At 39.8% G+C, this 15,351-nt stretch overlaps 1 protein-coding gene and 1 long non-coding RNA gene across 13 annotated transcripts in view; both read left to right on the top strand.

The window, feature by feature from the left end:
* Positions 1–15,351, top strand: part of OXCT1 (3-oxoacid CoA-transferase 1) — a 147,672-nt gene that overhangs the window by 100,382 nt on the left and 31,939 nt on the right.
* On the top strand, positions 6,031–13,929 carry LOC146395519 (uncharacterized). Its single transcript, XR_014831279.1, has 2 exons — positions 6,031–7,849; positions 11,353–13,929. It is a non-coding gene; the product is annotated as an uncharacterized LOC146395519 (long non-coding RNA).

Genomic DNA, 15,351 nt, shown 5'->3' with positions numbered 1-15,351 from the left:
TATTATTTTAGGTGGTATAGACATTTTAACAATATTAAGTCTTCCAACTCATAAACACAGAATGTCTTTCCACTTATTTGTGCCTTTTAAAACTTGCTTTATCAGGAGTTCCCGTCGTGGCGCAGTGGTTAACGAATCCGACTAGGAACCATGAGGTTGCAGGTTCGGTCCCTGCCCTTGCTCAGTGGGTTAACGATCCGGCGTTGCCGTGAGCTGTGGTGTAGGTTGCAGACGCGGCTCGGATCCCGCATTGCTGTGGCTCTGGCGTAGGCCGGTGGCTACAGCTCCGATTCAACCCCTAGCTTGGGAACCTCCATATGCTGCGGGAGCGGCCCAAGAAATAACAACAACAACAACAACAACAGACAAAAAGACAAAAAAAAAAAAAACAAAAAACAAAAAAAAAACTTGCTTTATCAATGTTTTATAGCTTTTAGTGTACAAGTCTTTTAATTACATTACTATTAATTAAATTCCAGACTGTATTTGAATTTTTTCAGTTTGTCCATTAACATCCTCTTTCTTTTCCAGGATCTAGTTCAGAGTACAGCATTGAACTTAGTTGTCACAGCTTCTTAGTCTTCTCTGGTCTGTGATACTTTCAGTTTTTCCTGACTTTGATTGTCCTGAGAAGTACTGGCCAGATGTCCTGCAGAATGTTCCCCAGTTGGGTTTTGTCTGGTGTTTTTCTCATGATGACTGAGGTTATGAACTTTTGGAAAGAATACGATAGAGGGGAGTTCCCATCGTGGCGCAGTGGTTAATGAATTTGACTAGGAACCATGAGGTTGTGGGTTTGACCCCTGGCCTCGCTCAGTGGGTTGAGGATCTGGAGTTGCCCTGAGCTGTGATGTAGGTCGCAGACGTAGCTCGGATCCTGCCTTGCTGTGGCTGTGGTGTAGGCTGGTGGCTACAGCTCTGATTAGACCCCTAGCTTGGGAACCTCCATATGCCTCAGGAGCGGCCCTAGAAAAGGCAAAAAGACAAAAAAAAATGTATGTATATATATATATGATAGAGGTAAAGTGTCCCTCTTTTTCCATCATGTTAAGGAGTATAGGATATCCACATATGTCAATGTTGACATTAACCTTTAATAAAGTTACTATATTTCCCTTTTCCTGCTTTATTCTTTAGAAGCAAGTCAATAGATTCAGCCCACCCTCAGAGATCTCTCAGAAGAGGGGTATTATATATTATTTGCAATTCTTTCGGAGAGAAGATTTGTCTCTTCTCTACCATTTATGGACTCATGTATATTTTATACCTTGAGTTATAATCCAATACCATCTTATTTATTTTCATGCTCAAATTATTCCAGCTATGACCACTAGGAGCCATTTTATGTTGCTCCTGTATACCTCCATTCTTTTTATTTTTTTATTGAATACTTCCTTTCTGCTTCTGTAAGATGTTCATCTTATATTTTTTTTGCGCCTAGTATCAGCTATTTTTCTAAGGATCCCAGGTTTATTTTATTTGAGAATGGTATTTGAAACTGAGATCTGGGTGTTGAGTGTGCTTGTTGCTGTTGGGATGTTATTGCTTCTGGTCCTTCTCAATGGGCAGAGCCGAGTAATGTCTGTATGCATGTGAACCCACACTAGTACAATTTTGAATAATAAATAAAGATAAACAACTTTCTATTTTAGACCTGCTCACTGAGGTTAGAGGAGAAAAGCAACTCCTTCCTGAATGTATCTTACCAGGAGAATATCTTTCCTTCTAAATATGGTGCCAAAAAAAAAAAAAAAAAAAGAGCATTCTTGGGAATGAAAATCTTTTTAGCGAGTACATCCCAGCTGCAAATATTGGCCATTCCTGAGTTCCAGATGAATGTGAATGAGGTCATTTCTTCTGCAGAGTGTTGTGCCACCAAAAAGAATAAATTATTCTCACTTAACCACAGCTCTTGTTACTTACTTGAGAATGTATTGGATTTAAAATGTACCTCAGCTTAGGATCCGTAGAAAGTGGGCCTGAAATAATCAAGTTTTTTTGCTTATACATTGATTTGATTTTTTTTTTTTTTTTTTTTTTTTTTTTTGCTTTTTAGGGCCACACCTTGGGCATATGGAGTTTCCTGGGCTAGGGATCCAATTGGAGCTACAGCTGCCAGCCTACACCAGAGCCACAGCAATGCCAGATCCGAGCCGTGTCTGCAACCAACACCACAGCTCACAGCAACGCCAGATCCTTAACCCACTGAGCAAGGCCAGGGATCGAACCCACATCCTCATGGATGCTAATTGGGTTCATTAACTGCTGAGCCATGACGGGAACTCTGTTACTTTTTAAAAAGACACTTCACTTTTCATTTTCAGTCCCAGTTCCAAACCCCTCTCCTGCCCCTTGCTTCCTCTGGCATAGTTGACTTGGAAAGATAAAAAGATAGAAATTAGTGCTTCCTTAATTTCCCTCATTATGTATCTTTTCAATAATATTAACTTTATTTTAAAAATTTTCTTATAGTCAATTTCTGCTATTCAGCAAAGTGATCATATATATATGTGTGTGTGTGTTCTTTTTCTCACATTGTTTTCCATCATGTCCCATCATAAGTGATTGGATATATAGTTCCTTGTGCTATACAGCAGGATTTCATTGCTTATTCTCTCCAAATGCGATAGTTTGCATGTACTAACTCCAGACTCCCAGTCCATCCCACTTCCTCCTCTTCCCCGTTGGCAACCACAAGTCTGTTCTCCATGTCCATGAGTTTGTTTCTTTTGTATTGATAGGTTCATTTGTGCCATATATTAGATTCCAGATATAAGTGAAGTCATATGGTATTTGTTGTTCTCTTTCTGATTGTTATCACTTAGTATGAGAATCTCTAGTTCCATCCATGTTGCTGCAAATGGCATTATTTTGTCCTTTTTTTTTTTTTTGGCCGAGTAGTATTCCATTGTATATATGTACCACATCTTCTTAGCGCATTCTTCTGTTGATGGACATTTAGGTTGTTTCCATGTCTTGGCTATTGTGGATAATGCTCCAGTGAACACAGCAGTGCAAGTGCCCTTTTTAATGAAAGTTTTGTCCAGATGTATGCCCAGAAGTTAGACTGCTGGATCATATGGTAATTCTATATTTAGTTTTCTGAGGTACCTCCATACTGTTTTCCACAGTGGTTGTACCACTTTACATTCTCACCAAGAGTGTAGGAGGGTAGGTACCCTTTTCTCCACACCTTCTCTAGTCACTAATTCATTCCTTTGCATTGTTCATTCAGCTCTTCAGCACCCTTAACTCAGCTTGCATCTCTGCAAATGAATTTTCTAGTTTTTCTTGGCTCCTCCTTATGTTTTCTAGTTCCTTTTTAAAGTAATATGCATTACTGTTCATTTCTTCTCTTAATTCCTTCATATTCGCTCTTAATTTCTTCAGTATTTTCACTATCTCCTTTTTGAACTTGGTGTCTGGTAGACTGCAGAGGACTGTTTCAGTGTTTGCTCCTTCAGGGGAATTCTTCTGTTATTTTAACTGGGACTGGTTCCTGATCTTCTGCATTTTTGCTTATATTTTTCTTATTCTGTGAGTTTAGGGAAAACAAGTACTGTAGTCTTGGAGGGCTATTTATATGCGAGAGGGCCCATGGGTATTTTATGAGGGCTCATTATTATTATTATTATTATTTTGGCGTGAAGGCTGCTTTTGCTTTGGATGCTTGCTGTCTCTTTCTGCAGTGTGTACAAGCTGCTATCCCCTTGATAGGGAGTGCTGGTGTATGGCGGTGTGTGCTTCTAGGGAGATAGAGGCAGTGGGCAGGGCTGGTAGCCAGTGCTTGGTTTCTGGGTCCCTGACAGTAGTGAGGACCTGCAGGGAGGTGGCACAGGCTGCTCCTGCTTACAGGGCCCTGGAAAGTTGCAGTGATCCTCAGACAGGTGTATGTGGAGCCCAGAATGTTTCGCAGTGGTAGCAGCAAGATGTGTGCATTCCCAGGGGAGTGAAAGCAGTAATGCATGGTACTCTGGCTGCAGTGCCCTCCTCTGTGTGGAACTTTGAGGTGATTGGGGCTGCAGATGTTGCCTGTTCACAGACCTCTACTGGTGTGGGCCAAAATCATCTCTGAAGTCTGAGACGGCTGTGGCAGTTTGCCCCCACCACCTGTAGCCCATGTAAGAGGTACCAAGCTGCCCATAGCCCTCCAAGAGGTGCCCCATCACCTGTAGCCCACACAAGAGGTATTCCACTGCCTGAGAGCCTGCATGTGCACAGAGAAAAATATTCCTATAGCGGTCTGCCCCTTCTCTTGCCATCCCCAACAGTGACTGCACTCACCTTCTCCCACAAATACATTTAAAAAAAAAAAATCTACATGTAGAACTATTCGCATAGTACATCTACTGAATGCTAACAGAAGAACTTAAACCTCCAAAAAGGGCAAGGAACATTCCACATAACTGAGTAGAACAAAAGGGAAGAAAGATAGAGGGAGAGAAAAGAGGAAGGAAAAAAAAAAAGAATCAGGATGGGACCAGCACTCCTGAGAGGGAACTGTGAAAGAGGAAAGGAATCCAAACCCTGGGGAGCCAACCAGCTTCTCTCCCAGCTGTTGGGGAGATCAGCCAAGACGGAGGGACCTCAAAGCCTTGGAGAGAGGTGCAGCAGCCAGATTGAGGAGAGCAAAGCAGAGAGAGAGCTGTACAAACTATTGGTAACACCACCCTTGGACACCATGGCCTGAGATGCTAGGGCAGGTGCTGGGTGCTGAGACTCAGGCTCCAGAGGTCAGTTCTGGGGAGAGGACCAGGGTTGACTCTGTGTGGAGACATCCTGAAGGGCTAGGGAGCTGTGTGCCACAAATTGGGAACCTGGGAGGAGGCCTGAGCCCACAGGAGAATAAATAATACTAACTTTATGGCAGGTTCCCTGAAATAATTTTTTTTTAACCTGTTTCAACGTTTGTTTGTTTGTTTCCTAAATTAAAAAAACATGATGGAATTCCCATCGTGGCTCAGTGGTTAACGAATCCGACTAGGAACCATGAGGTTGTGGGTTCGATCCCTGGCCTTGCTCAGTGGGTTAATGATCTGGCATTGCAGTGAGCTGTGGTGTAGGTTGCAGATGTGGCTCGGATCCCACGTTTCTGTGGCTCTGGTGTAGGCCTGCAGCTACAGCTCCAATTTGACCCCTAGCCTGAGAACCTCCATATGCCTCAGGAGCGGCCCAAGAAATGGCAAAAAGACCAAAAAAAACAAAAAAAACAAAAAAAAAAACCCCAAAAAAACAATAAAAAATAAACATAAGATACCACCTCACACCACTAAGAATGGACATCATTAATAAGTCCACAAATAACAAATGCTGGAGGGGGGCAGTGTGGAGAAAAGGGAACCATCCTGCACTGTTGGTGGGAATGTAAGCTGGTATAGCCACTATGGAGAACAGTATGGAGGTACCTTAGAAAACTGTACATAGAACTACCGTATGACCCAGCAACCCCGCTCTTGGGCACATATCTGGACAAAACTTTCCTTTAAAAAGACACATGCACTCACATGTTCATTGCAGCTCTATTCACAATAGCTAAGACTTGGAAACAACCCAAATGTCCATCAACAGATGATTGGATTGGGAAGATGTGGTATATGTACACAATGGAATACTACTCAGCCATAAAAAGGAACGACATAATGCCATTTGCAGCAACATGGATGGAACTAGAGACTCTCATACTGAGTGAAATAAGTCAGAAAGACAAAGACAAATACTATATGATATCACTTATAAATGGAATTTATTATACAGCACAAATGAACCTTTCCACAGAAAAGAAAATCATGGACTTGGAGAATAGACTTGTGGCTGCCCAGGGGAAGAGGGAGGGAGTGGGAGGGATCAGGAGCTTGGGGTTAACGGATGCAAACTATTGCCTTGGAATGGATTTACAATGAGATCCTGCTGTGTAGCACTGAGAACTATGTCTCGATACTTAACATTGCAACATGACATTGGGAGGAAAAATTATGTGTACAGGTCCCCATGGTGTACAGTGGAAAAAAATAAAAGAAAAAAACAAAACACTTTTTTTTTTTTTTTGTCTGCATCTACGGCATATGAAAGTTCCCATGCCAGTGATCGAATCCAAACTGCAGCTGTGACCTATGCCACAGCTGTGACAATGCTGGATACATAACCCAATGTGCCAGGCCAGGGATTGAAGGTGTACCTCAGCAGTGACCCAAGCCACTATAGAGACAACACCAGATCCTTAACGTGCTGCACCATGATGGGACTCCTTAATGTTTTAAAAAGTTCTTGGTGTCTTCCTCATTCACCCTAGTTTGAGGAGGAGCCATTTTATCTTCCATGAACGCTCAGTTCCAGGGTCTTTAGAGGAGAAATTGTATCTTTGGTTTCTAAAACCTTCTAATTCCTTTGATACTAGGACCTTCCCACAGTGGCATGGCTCCTTAGCATTCTGTGTGGGTCCCAGAAGTGGGTCATTCTTACAGTAATGATGTGCTTCTCTCTCTTGGGGCTCAGAACTCATAATGGCCCCAGAATCTGAATCTTTGTGGAAACATGTTGCACACAATTTCCCAGATCCCAAAGTTGGGGTGTGCTTTCCAAGAAAACCGGAGGTGAAAACTGTCTTCACATGTGAAAGACACTTAGTACCTATTTTACAGATTAGGATTTGCGTAGAAGGAAAATGATGAAAAGTCTCTCCACCAACAGCCAAAGGGTTATCAATTTTGCATGAATGTTCATAGCTGAAAATTCTGGGTAGACATTAAACTATGCTGTCAGCTGAATCTAGAAGACACCCTGGGAATAAACAGAGGGCTTATTAATTTGATGTAGAATCAAAATGATTTTATATTCTTTCATCTGACCCTATAACTTTATTAATAGAGCATGTACATTTAGGATGCATATAACTCTTTCTCAGTTGCTCTTAAGTGTATGTGTGTTTAACTTTTAAATTGTCTTGTACATTATTTTTTGGTCTTTTCCACTGTAGATAAAAACACTGGTAATGATTTTGATGTATTCCTTAATAACATTCTTTTAGTTATTGTGTCTCTCTCTGAAAATTCCATCCAGCTGTCAGAGATGGCAGTGTAATTATAATAATTCTGTAATTGTGCTCTTTAGAGCTTTGCAGACAGTGGGAGGAGGTGATGGAGCAAATGTGCTTCTGCCTGTGGTTCTAGTGCTCACTTCCCCCACTTCATCTCAACCAACCCACACTCCCTTTGAAGAATCAGATAATAAAATTTCTGAGAAAGACTATTTACTGTTTCCAAAAGAAACAGCAGTAACTTCATACTGCATGTGCGTTGAGTGTTTGAGGGGGTATTGATATACTTTAGTACATGAGACACATAAAAATGATTAATTGTTAACTTCCATTTGTATTTTAGCTGTCATTTCTGTTGATTACCTAGGGATTTCCTAAAAATAATATAAGCCCTTAAAAATTCTGTGTGATAATAAATGAGCTCTGCGTTCCCACTATTAGAACATGTGTTTGCACCAACCATGTGAAGTTCCTGTGTCGGTGGGTCACACATAGTCATGTGGGGGCAGTTTCATATGATCCTGCTACATTTCTCTCAGTGACCAAATGGAAGGGAGAAGTTATTAATGCAGAAAATAACTTATCCTTGGAATTTTAAATATTGTACTTATTCTGTTCCTGGATAATGTACAGAACCAGAACCACCTGTGCTTAGTTGTATTAATAAATTCAATTAAATAACTTATTTATAACAATGATTAATCATTTTAAATAAAAACAAATCTCCTTATAATCTAACCTGGAGTGCTTACTCAAACTTTTTGCATTGATGTCTTCTGTAGGAGGCCTGATAAAACAAGGAACTCATCTAGCCAGGTTATTTGATGTTTGTTTTCATCTCTGCAGAATTATGAATAGACAATGAAAACTGAAACTACAGCTTCAAAACAGACCTAAAAATAGCACAGATTTTTCTTTTGCTTTCTGTTTTATTAGTCCAGCCAAAAGAGAAATCAGTGTCAGTCTTTCTAACCCTGTACAAAGAAATTAACATATGCAAAATGTCTCATTTATAACCAAAAGGAATTTCATCACCATTGATTATACCTTAGGAAAAGAAAATATGAAAGTTTTATACTGTTAACTATTCACTTAATAAATGCTTATCAATTTCCTATACAAAGGTGGAGTGACTTACAATCAATTTTATGTACATTAGGATATTTTTCTTTATTTGGAATGGCGAGGTTTCAAAAGTGAAGTATGGAGACCCTACTGAGTGGTGTTTATACTTTTACAAAATAAGAGAATCAGTATAGTTAATAGCTAGGATCAGGATTCATTTTTCCTATTTGAAGTTAATTTAGTTCTTTAGTGCACAGGTACTGATTAATCAGAATAGATGTGATCAGTCAGAACTTATGGTAGTCATGGCTGGTAGGACTTGGAAGCCTGCTACTGTGTTTAAAGTTGCTAGGTGCTGGTGGTAGGCATGACAAGTGTTGGTTAAACGGTGTTGGCAGGAGGTAGGATGCCTCTTATGAGGAAGAATTTTGATTATAACTACCTGGATGGTCTCATTATTCCTTGCCGGTAGAACATCAGCCCCTGCTTGTAATGCAGGTCAGGTGGCAGGTTCAGCAATGGAGATAAGTGAGGATACTGTTTGAGCACCCCTGAGAGGTAGGTCCCTAATCTAATCTTGTTGATGGGGTGGGACAGAGGCATGTGGATGCTTCCTGGGAGAGTCATAATTTGATAGTAACGGGCAAGCTGGAGTACACTTGATAGAACAAAGGCAGGACTCACAGCACAGTGTGCAGCCATATGCTGTAGATAAGCAACTCACTATTCCTGGCATACAAATGGGAGCCAGCGTATAAGGAGATGAGGAAGGTCATGGCCAGGTTGTCAAAGGCTTTGCATGGCAGGCTGAGTGAGTTGCTTGGACTTTACTCCAAAGCACTAGGGAACTAATGAAAAGTTGTAAGCAGAGGAATGACATAAAATGCTCATTTTGGGGAGATTATTTTTGTGGTTGTGGGTTGGAAAGATTGAAGAGAGACAAGGGTGAACATGGGTTGACTAGTAGGGACGTTGTTACAACACCCTATGGAAAAGTTATAAGGATTTATCTAGGGTGAGAAATGGTCAAGTTCAAGAAATGTTGGGAAAAATATGAGTCCTTTATAATTGAATGACTCATTGATTGTACATAGATAATGAAGGAGGTAAAACAGTTTCTGACCTGGACCTTGAGGTGGGTGGTTGGTTGGCTACTAACTGAAACAGGAAATCAGTAGGTGTATGAGAATTGCCTTGATAAAGATGCTTAATTTCGTTTGGACCTACTGAGTTGAGGCATGAATAATTAACATAATGTAATAGAAATTTTTTTCTTTCCAACTCTTGTAGAACCAAAGTAAGTATCCCTGATTAGCAGACACCTCTCTTCTGTGCAGTAATTGAGGGACTGAGATTCTTTCCTGCGGCTGCACCATTTTCAACATGTAGTTTGAAGAAAGGGGGAGGAACAAGGAGTATTGCTCTTGGAAAGTTTTATGGTCCAGCTCTGAAAGTATTACGTATCATTTTCACCCCATTCCACTGGTCAGAACTTACTCACATAACTAACCCTAACTTCAAGGAAGGCTGGGAAATGTGGCCTGTATGCCCAGGGACGAGAGAAAATGATTTGGAAATCAGCCAGCAGATTGTGCTGTAGGAAGACTGGGAAGCTTTTGGATAATGAAATCTGAAATGCAGAAGAAAGATCTGAGCTAGAAATATTTTAGAAACCTCAAAGACAAGGGTGGTTTATATCACGAGAGTAGACGAAGGCACTCTTGGAGAACAAGTAGGGACAAGCGCAGGAGGCCAAGGACAGAGCTCTTAAGTGGGCCAACACATAAAGCTGGTGGGGGAAAAAGGATGCTTTAGGAAGGAGCCTGAGAGCCTCTTGTACCATGGAAACCCGTGAGTATAGAGAGTTTGAAGAAGTTGGTGAAATGCTGTGTAAAACATAGTAAGAAAGTCCAGGAATATATAAAATAAACCCAGAAAGTGTCTACTGAATCAAATGATTAAATGTTAGAGACTGGACTGGGTAGTTCTCACTTCAAGGGCATGGTCAAGGCAGAAGTCAGATTTCAATGTGTTGAAGAATCTATAGAACGGATCTATGGGTGGGGGTTGGGAGTATGTGGAGGAGATGGAGGGAGGGGATGTTGATGAAACAGAGACCAGGAGCAAGAGAGCTTACTAACATGAAATTTTGAGTTTATCCACATACTGCTTTTTTTGATGTACTTTTCTTTTCATCCCGTGTTATGATCGATAACTGATATTTATTATAAGCAATTTTGTTAATAGAGACAATTATTATATTTCTAGGTATTTGTTAATCAGTTTACATGATCAATTCACCTGTCCTAGACAATACAATTAATTTTTGTAAGGAAAGGAAATCACATTTATCTTGGTTATGAATATAAAGTGTAACAGAAAAGGAAAATATTTTGTATCTTTGTTATAACTTTGCATAACTATGGAAATTGTGAATCTTTTATAACCTCTCTCTTTGTATTTAAGCAATGTGTATTTTATGTTTTATACTTTCCCTCACTCTTGTTGTCCTTTTTTTTTTAAAAAAAAATATTTATGTATTTATTTATTTGCTTTTTAGTGCTACAACCGTGGCATATGGAGGTTCCCAGGCTAGGGGTCAAATTGGAGCTACAGCTTCCTCCCTATGCCACAGCTGCCACAGCCACAGCAATGTAGGATCTGAGCCGAGTCTGTGACCTACACCACAGTTCATGGCAACGCCAGCTCCTTAACCCACTGAGTGATGTCAGGGATCAAACCCAAAACCTCATGGTTCCTAGTTGGATTCGTTTCCCCTTCACCACGACAGGAACTCCCTCACTCTTGTTCTTTAGCTAGGAACACGTTTAGAGGCCCTTTTCTTTCATAGAGCATTTTTTAATAATGGGGACGTGAGACAGAAATAAAGAGGCTTACGTTTGGATTGAGGTGGTACTTAATGTTTTTGGTGTTTAATATTGAACAACAAGCCCTAGTTTTATTAATAAATCACTCTACAGCTGTCTTTCTCTTTTTCTTCCACTTGATTCACATTTTCCAGTGGGGCACATAGCATTAGTATAAAATGCTTTACTGGAGTTCCCATCGTGGCTTAGTGTTTAACAAACCTGACTAGGATCCACGAGGATGAGAGTTAGATCCCTGGTTTTGCTCAGTGGGTTAAGGATCTGATGTTACCGTGAGCTGTGGTGTAGGTCACAGATGCTGCTTGGATCCCACATTGCTGTGGCTGTGGTATAGGCCAGCAGCTACAGCTCCGATTCAATCCCTAGCCTGGGAACTTCCCTGTGCCACGGGTGAGGCCCTAAAAAGACAAGAAAATAAAAAACAAATTTAAAAAAATGCTTTAAAAATTGTGTCTATAGATTGTACATTATTTCTCACTTAAAAGCAGAATATTTATAGGTAACAAATATGCAAATAAGCCATTACTATTTAAATATTAATGATAAAGATGGCAAGAATCAGTGTGTTTTATATTTTATTTTTGCTTTTTAGGGCTGTACCTGTGGCATATGGATATTCCAGGCTAGGGGTCAAATCAGAGCTGCAACTGCCAGCCTATACCACAGCCATAGCAACATAGGATCTGAGCCATGTCTGCAACCTATAGCACAGCTCACGGCAAAGCCAGATCATTAACCCACTGAGCAAGGCCAGAGATCAAACTCACATCCTCATGTATACTAGTTGGACTCATTACTGCTGAGCCACAACGGTAACTCCATATATTTTATTTTAAATGGAATTTCACAGGACTGTTCAGATGTATTCATTTTATCACCAAAGCTCATATTTAAAACTTGAATCACTATATCTTTATGAGTCTAATATCTATACCTTAATGAATTGAAGTTTTTGAAATTTTATTGTATTATTACAATTCTGATATTAGGAAATAGAATCAAAGTAAATAAAATATATTTAAGGTATTGATTTTAGTTTAAATATATTTTTTAGTAAAAAGGTAGATAGTCATATTCATTTTTTATTCCTAACTTCTGTTTTAGTTCTTTGTTTCTAATAGACCTTGAAAATATTTGTGAATGGAGGATCATGCTTGAGTCATTATCTTTTTAGAAAAGTGTTGTAACTGTCATAATAGGCCTTGCTCAAGTTTATTTTATTGTAGTATCCTTTCCGTATTTGATGTCAGAGCCCATCCTTAACTACAAAAAGATGAGTTGGCCATGAAGTGAGTATCCAGCAGTGTTCCCTCCATTTTGCTAGCCAGAATACGTTTCAGAACTAAAGTTGCCCCATTCAAGAAATGTATGTTTGCTGATGCTGATGAGGTTTTAAAGAAAGCGATGCTTTATGTCACCTTGGTCCAGTGCTTCAATCTTGCCCAGAATCTCTTCTTCATTATAGGGCTAGTTTTTTTTTGCAAGTATCACTTTCACTCTTGTGATTTATTTAAAGGTATATTTTTAGTTCCTTAACCGCTCTGTTTTATTAGCTTTTCATTTTGTATGTTGAATAGGATGTTGGATTTCTGGGAGGTAGATGAAGATAGAGGTGAGATCTGTATCTCATCTCTGTAAAATGTCAAGCAGTGTGTTGGACATTTGGGTAGAGAGGTAAATGACGGGGTGGAGGACAGTGTCTGGTATAGTCACCTCCCTTGAGGAGCAGTGATAAGACGACTACTTAAGAGGCCTGCTTAGGACCCCTCTGTGTTGTACAGCTGTAACAGTGAGTTCCAGTTCTACACTGAATTCTCTCTTCCTTCGAACTCATTTGGGCCCCACATCATTGTATTAGTCACACCAGCTGTTCTAACAAATAAGCCCTCTGATTTCAGTGACTCAGCACCCTGTATATTTATTTTTCACTCATAATGAGCAATGCCATGTGTTTCTGTGTTGGTGGGCTCTGCCACACATGGTCATTTAAGGATCCAGGCTGAGGAAGGCTTGGTCATCTTTAAGGTCCTCTTGTTTTTTTATTTTTATTTTTATTTATTTTGGTCTTTTTGCCATTTCTTGGGCCGCTCCTGCAGCATATGGAGGTTCCCAGGCTAGGGGCTGAATTGGAGCTGTAGCCACCGGCCTACGCCAGAGCCACAGCATTGCCGGATCCTTAACCCACTGAGCAAGGCCAGGGTTTGAACCCGCAACCTCATGGTTCCTAGTCGGATTCGTTATCCACTGAGCCATTGAGGTCCTCTTGGATGTCAGTGTCCAAATGCAGAAGGCGGAGGAGCATGAGAAAGGTTTTTATGGGCCAGAGCTTGAAAACCATGGATATTATCTCCCTCTCTTCCATTGTCTAGAACATGTCTACCCCAACTGCAGTAGAGGTCTGGGAGAGCAGTTGTGTCCAAAAGAATGCCAGCTGAGTTGTGTTGAGAGGCAGTTTTGAATTTCCCACTTAATTCAAAGATTATGTCTTATATAACCCTGTTTTTTTTCTCCTGGAATAGATAGAATGCATTGTTTTCCTTAAGCAATTAATCCTGTTTTAGAAATCACTTGGGAATTGAAATGGGGAGAGCTTCTTTATTTTCTTTTTCTGATACAATGAACTTACTTCTGAAAACCAAATATTTGAACGTTTTCCAGTTATGCTAGAAATGCTTTCTACTAGGAGCCACTGCTGTTCTCTCTCTCATATGGCAGACTGCTTTTGTGAAACACCTTTTCTGTGAAATCCCCCTGTGTTTCTCCCTCCCATTCCTGCCTCCCAGGCACAGTTAGCAGTTGCCTTCTTAGTTCTCTGCTAGAACTTGAACATACCTATGTTAGGTTAAGCCATTCATCTACTCATTCACCCAAGGACCTATAATGCCAAAAAAAAAGAAAAAAAAAAAAAGAAAAAAGAAAGAAAAAGAAAAGACAATGATAAAAGAGAAGGAAAAAGTTGAAATTTACTGGGGTAGAATTACATATCGAGGGAGTTCTTTGTGGCTCAACCAGTTAAGGATCCACGCTGTCACTGCTGTGGCTTTGGTTACTGTTGTGGTGCAGGTTTGATTTCTAGCCCTGGAACTTCCACCTGGGCATGGTCAAAAAGAGAGAGAGAATTATGTACTGAATAGTGCAGGGACACAGGGAAAGGGCACTTAGCTTTGCCTTGGGGATAAGGGAGAAGTGAGGAATGCTTCCTTTAGAGAGAGAAAATTGGTTCAGGTCTCTTTAATTATTCATGGATGCTTTCCCTTCCCCAATGATGATGTTTATGAGGAAAAGAAGCTTGTCTTGATAATCTCTAGTTCTAATACCCAGTTCGATACCAGGCTCATAGTAGACACCCAGTAAACTGAATTGACTGAAAATATGAGTCAGTAAATTTGTAAACTTTACTTACTCCACATTGTTATACATTAACTCATCCGTTCCTCACAACTGCGTTATGATAGGGCAGAGGTCTTATTCTTGGCTTAAAGATAATGGGCCTAAATTCAAAGGTATTTGGTATTTTGCCAATGTCACACACTGTGTTAATAGAATGATCTTAAGTGTTCTGCACCTAGTTTTATGCCTTTCTCATTCTCAGAAACAAATATTTAACTATCAGAATAGTGCTTTGAAATTTGTAGCGTGTGCTTTAAGGACAAAACATTAGATCCCCTAGAATCTATGAGGACGAAGGCTCTTCATTTACTTTAAGAGATAAAGTTCTTTTTAATAGAAATAAAGAGACGGTTCTTCCAACATATTTTTTAGCTCTTTATGTTCCTGTCAGCACAGTGTTTCATACCCGTTGGGTGCCCTGTAAATATTTCTTAAATAATTGACGATGACTTAAAATGTGTAATTCAGTATTCAACTAAAATGGACACGCTTCCTGTTAGAGACTGTCATAAGCTTTGACCCGTAATCACTGTGTCATGGGGACAAAATCTGCATTTGATATATTCTAATTCAAGGAATTATTTTTTTTTTATTTTATTAAATTTTCCTGGAGTACAGTTGACTTACAATGCTGTGTTAGTTTCAGGTGTTCAGCAAAGTGAATCAGTTGTATATATGCCTATGTCCATTCCTTTTCAGATCCTTTTCCCATATGGGTTATTATGCAGTATTGAGTAGATTTCCCTGTGATACACAGTAGGTCCTTCCTTGTTACTTACCTTTTGTATACATAGTAGTGTGTATATGTTATTTCCAAACTCCTGATTTATCCCTCCTCCCAACGTTTCCCCTTTGGTAACCCTAAGTTTTGTTTCAAAATCTTTGATTCTTTTTCTGTTTTGTAAATAAGTTCTTTTGTATCATTTTTTGTGAGATTCCACATATTAGTTATCTTATATGATATTTGTCTTTCTC

Source organism: Sus scrofa, chromosome 16, assembly GCF_054392235.1.
Source record: "Sus scrofa isolate SSC_HxYL_T2T_F1_AM1 chromosome 16, Sscrofa_HxYL_maternal_Yorkshire_Landrace_v2.0, whole genome shotgun sequence".
Taxonomy (NCBI): Eukaryota; Metazoa; Chordata; class Mammalia; order Artiodactyla; family Suidae; genus Sus; species Sus scrofa.
The sequence above is the reverse complement of the archived record's forward strand: the minus strand, read 5'-3'. Positions and strand labels throughout refer to the sequence as shown.